Below are 6,000 nucleotides of genomic sequence, written 5' to 3'. Positions count from 1 at the left end.
TGTACTGATAGGTAACATGTCACAGTTATGTGTTGGAGCTTGTGGTCATAGATCCACACAGTTCCTTCACATGAGGTGTTCCTCGCTCTATCCGGATCTGGTAGGAATGTCAAGCAACTTCCTTTTGCACATATGCTTGCATAGACCATGTGCCAGAATCATGATCTTGGATTCGTATTTGATCTCCTGGCTTCTGGACTGGTAGGTGTTTCATGGTCTTATCATGATACTGTTTCTGTTTCTCTTTCCCTTTAGCTAATTTGGCCTTCTCAATCAAGTGTAAACAGGATTTTGTGCGTTGGGAGGTTAGTGAATATGCGCCGACCCATCAGCATTTGTGCTGGTGTAAGGCCATTCTGCAACGACACACTTCTGTAAATCATCAGACTTTTGTGTAGTCCTCTTGTCAATCATGCACCATCATGAGGACCTTCACTACCTTGACTGAACTCTCTGCTAGGCCATTAGATTTTGGGTGATGTGGGTTTGAAGTTATATGTCTATACCCCCAATCATTGGCAAATTCACTGTTGGAAAATTGTGCACCATTGTCTGATACCACTTCACATGAAACTCCATGTCTCACAAACACAGCTTTCAGGAAGGTGATGACTGCTTTGTTGGGTGTTGATTGTAGTGTTGCAACCTCTGGGTGATCAGATAAGTAGTCTGTTACAACGATATGACTCTTCCCATTACAGTCAAACAATTTCAGTCCAAATGTGAAGTATGGCCAGTCTGATACAGGGTGTGGTGTAAACGGTTCTACTTGCTGCTTTGGTCAGTAGGTAAGGTATATTTCACACGGAGCAGTAGTCTGGCTGATATCTTGGTTCATTCTTGGCCAGTACATCACTTCACGAGCTCTACATTTACATTTTTTCCTCACCAAGATGCCCTTTGTGTATCTTCTGGAGCATTTCCTTTTGTAGTAACACTGGAATCACAAACCTGTTCCCTTTGAAGACCATATATTTTACTAATGACAGTTCAGTTGTGCATGCCCAATAATCCCGTATACACATTATACAGGCCTTCTTAATTGTTGGCCATCCTTTCGGTATTTTCTCTGTGAGTACATTCATTGCTTTATCTGCTGCTGTCCTATTCTTCTCTATTCTATCAGGGGATACTGGAATGGAGGTGACAATCATATCAACATTGTGGTTTAGACATAATTGAGACCAATGGTTTATAGTCTGTCTCCACTTCAAAAGCTTGAACATTGATGGAACCTTTTGCATGCATACATGTTGGAAAGAAGCTCTTTCTCTATCTGTGCATAGTTGGCTTCTACACTTGTTAAAGCCCTGGATGCATAGGCAATATCATGTTGCATCAACCAAGATCCTAGTACATCTCAGTATAGCTCTTCAGTTAGGATTCTTTTCAGCATTGGGAAACACTCTTCTTGCTTGTGAGACCAAATCCACTTATTTCACTTCTTAAGAAGTGACCTAAGTGGTGCTGACACAGTAGTCAGTTGAGGGATGAACTTGGTCAAGTAAGTCACCAGCCCCAGGAGATGTCTCACCTCCTCTTTGCTTTGGGGCCTCTCCATGTTCTCAATGGCTGATATCTTTCTTAGACCAGGCTTCACTTCCTCTTCTGATATGACTTACCATGCCCCCCCCCCCCAAATAATGATGTCATCCGTCATGGTCTCGAAGCAGGTATGCCCTCAAAGTTTATGTAGATGGTTTTATGGTTGACCTCTGGAGAGGACAGGATCCATTACAGTAATCAAAGAAAGTGATATCTTCCTTCTGGTGCATTAAAAGTACACAGTCTCAAACTTGCCTCAACAAGGTTCATCTGCCAAAACTCAGGCATTGCGTTGAGTTTGCTAAACCACTTGGCACCTGCACACCTGGACATGATCTCCTTCTGTGTTGGCAATTTAAAATTATCTCCCAATAGCTTTATTGAGATCTCTTGGGTCTAGATGTATCCACAATGCTTCATTTTCCTTTTGCACAATGACCAATAAGCTCGCCCAATCTGTTGGTTCTTCAATTTTTTGAATAATGTTTATCTGTTCCATGCATGCCTGTTTGACATTGTCTTGAAGTTCAAATGGAAATTTCCTGCATGCATGAACAAGAGGAACTACTGTCTCATCTACATGAATTTTGTGTCCACCAGGTAAGTGAAATATGGTCATCTTTGGACTGTAAAGCCACTACAAAATCTCTTTTCACCTGGTTGAGCTTTCAACATGTATTCAGACCCAATATTGGCTGTACTCTCTTTCCTACAATCAGTAGCTGTGGTTTTAGTTGCTCCCTCTTGTGCTCGAAGGTCACTATACAACCCCTTTTATGGAATGTTCTCTCCAGTATAGCCTGTTACTTTTAACTTCCCTGGGAAAATCTTACTCTTTACTTAGAGAGTATTGTAATCATCTACAGGTAACAGATTCACCTGGGCTCTGCTGTCAAGCTTGAATGGAATTACAGTCTCATTCACAGTCACTGGACAATCTATTCTGTCTTACCAGCACCAGCAGTCTGTAAACAATCTACAAAGTTTTCTTCCATTTTCTCAGCAACTGTGTGCATCCTTCTCCTGGTAGCCCCAGCTTTACAGCATTTTGCAAAGTGATTCTTCTTCCCATAATTATGTCAGGACTTTCCATAAGCAAGACCCATCTTTGGGATGTGACTACCTCCACATTTGCTGTTTGAGCCTAGCTGTTTGTTCTGCTATTGCTTTTGGGAAACACCTTGAACTCTGCCCCTCTGTTTTCACAGCATGCACTGTTGTTTCTGTCCTGTGCAGCTTCTTGGCTTGTGCTGTGTGGTCTCTGCTGCCCTACACATATTCACAGCCTTTTCCAGTAATATATCTTTTTCGTTGAGCAATTTCTCTCTGAGCCCATTATCTAGGATTCACCAACTATTTTGTCTCTAACTAATGAGTATCTGTAATCTCCAAACTCACAGGACTTACTCAGTGTGTGAAGCTCAGCTAAGTATTGGTCAAAGCTAACGCTTTGTTTCTGGTCACAGGAAAAGAACTTATTACCTTTCAAACATGATGTTTTTACTTGGGACAAAGTAACCCTCAATTTCTTTTTCATCAGCGTGCCCAAAATAAAGGCCGTCTCATTCAATTTGAAAGCTGATGTAAATATCCAAAGTACCTTTGCCAATTACATGTAGGATGTTAGATGCCTTCAATTTTTCATCCGGTGCTCTGGCTCTACTCACTGCTAAATATTTACTGAATCATTGTTTGAAGCATTTTGTGTTTTCAGTCAGATTGCTGGTAAACTGCAAAGGTGTGGGAGGACTTAACTTATCCATGACTGAATTTTCACTCTCTCACCTGAATCTCTTGGTGAATTTTTTTTTGTAATTTATATTTTTATCGAAGTTCATCAAACAAACATTTCCATAAGATGTATTTCAGACATTGTGCATATATATCATAAAATCATATATATCACAAATCTCCACAAAGTATTTATCTGGGGTATACACTTATAGAAAAGAGTGGAAAGAAAAAACAAGCAAAAGGAAAGAACTATGTACAAGTAGGGAGTGATCTTTTTTTTACAACAGAATCATTGATTTGTGAGAATAAAATCAGGCCTATGAGGCATTATGTAGTTAAACCATTTTCCCAGTATGAATCAAATTGTTCCAGTTTATGATTAACAGATGCTGTTACCTTCTCCATTTTGTAAATGTCCATTGTAATTTCCATCCATGTATTTAAAGTTGGGCTCTCCTGTGATAACCATTTCCTAGTAAGAGTCTTTTTACCAGCCACCAACAGTATATTTATTAAATATTTATCTCTTTTCAACCATTCTTGAGGTATATATCCAAAATATATGGTCTTACTCTCCAAGGGTATTTCACATTTAAAGATGTCTTGTAGGGCATTGTGTATCCCCCTCCAATAGTTTTTGATAACAGGGCTGTCTCAAAAAATATGATAATGATTTGCATTTTGATTTCCACAATTTCTCCAGCAAACAGGGAGGTTACTATCATAATGGGATTTCTGAGAGGGTGTAATAAAATATCTTATCAAGTTTTTCCATCCAAACTCCCTCCATTTCTGTGAACTGATACACTTCCATTGATATCTCCATATTGTTGTCCATTCTTCCTCAGATATAATTATCCCTCCTTTCTTCTCCCATTTTGTTTTAATGTATGAAGTTGAATGTGTTTTAAGATTTGACAACCCTTATACATGTTTGAAATGATTCTACTACCATTATCTGACTTATATGCTTTTCTAAAGAGCTCTATCAAGCATGTATTTGCCTTAGTTACATTTTTAAGCATCTTGTAAACATATTGTCACATCTGTAAATACCGATAAAAATCTTGCTTTTCTAATAAGTGGTTCTCTTTAAGCATTTCAAAACTGAACAGTGTTCCTTCTTTCATTATGTTGCAAAGAACAGTTATTCCTTTAGCTGTCCAGTCCTTAAATCTAGCATCTAATTTATTTGGTGTAAACTCAGAGTCATATGCACACCATTTAAGAACTGCAATATCTCCCTCTAGATTATATTCTTTTATAGTAGTTTTCCATATTTTAAGAGTCAATTTCACACATGGGTTATCAATAGTATTTATGTACCTTTGCAGGTTGTTATCAGCCAAAATTGCTTGGATGGGGATGGGAAGTACCCACTCCTCAATGTTTTTCCATTGAGCGTCATATGATGGGTTGCACCAACATATCACAACTCTCAACTGTGCTGCAAAATAATAATCTCTAAGAGAAGGCAAGCCCCATCTCTCCTTTTCCTTTGCTAATTGCAAAGTTTTGAGATGAACTCTAGGCCTTTTACCCTGCCAAATATACCTTGATAGCATCTTGTTCCATTCATTGAATTGATTTTGATTAATCTCTATTGGTAGGGTCTGAAAGAGATATAACAGTCTGGGCAGTATACTCATTTTAATAGATTCAATCCTTGAACTGAGACCGAAAAAAGGAATCAGGTTCCATCTTGCCACATCTTCCTTATTTTTTTATATAAAGGCTGATAACTACATTCTGATAATTTTGTCAAATCTTTTGGCATAACGATGCCCAAATATTTGAAAGACTCTGTGTGCCATGCCCAGGGGTATCAACTTTCAATTTCTCTTGGTGGGTTATAGTAATATGAAAGTAATTGGGTTTTATCTATGTTGATCTTGTATCCTGATAATTGACCATATTGTTCAAAGGATTGCATCAATTTAGGCAAAGAGTATGTTGGTTGCCCTAGATAGACCAAAATGTCATCCGCATAACAAGCCAATTTATGCTCTGTCCCTTTAATAGTAATTCCCATGATATCTTCATTTTGTCTGGTATATTGAGCTAATGGTTCCAGATATAACGCGAAGAGTAGCGGTGACCATACACAACCCTGTCTTGTGCCCCTTTCTAGGGTAAAACTATTTGATAAATATCCATTGATTTTAATCCTAGCAGTAGGATTGTCATATAGTGTCTGTATAGTTTTAATAATTGTGTCTTGGAAACCAAATCTATGTAAAACTCTGCAAAGAAAATTACAATTAACTGAATCAAATGCTTTTTCAGCATCCACACTTATCACTATTGCTTTGATTTTATTTTTTTGTATATGATCCATAATATGAAATGTCCTTCTAATCTTGTGTCTGGCGTTATCGTATAAAACCTGTCTGATCGTTATGTATCAGTATGGGTGGGTAGAAACTCCTCTAATCGTTTGGCCATGATGGAGGTAAATAACCTATAATCTACATTAAGAACGGATATTGGTCTAAGTGACCCACATTCCATTTTATCTTTGCCTTCTTTCGGTATAGCTGAGATTATCGCTTCCTTCCAACTGGGTGGCATTTGTGCCTTTTTTAGAGCCCAGTTCAGTGTGGGGAGTAAAACAGGAATTAACTCATTTTTAAATTCTTTGTACCACTCTGCTGTATACCCATCTGATCCTGGTGACTTGCTTAGCTTAAGCCTACTAATTGAAGCTTTTAATTCAACTTC

Source organism: Hemitrygon akajei, chromosome 1 (genome assembly GCF_048418815.1).
Source record: "Hemitrygon akajei chromosome 1, sHemAka1.3, whole genome shotgun sequence".
In the NCBI taxonomy this organism is placed as follows: Eukaryota; Metazoa; Chordata; class Chondrichthyes; order Myliobatiformes; family Dasyatidae; genus Hemitrygon; species Hemitrygon akajei.
Note: the sequence above shows the minus strand (reverse complement) of the source record.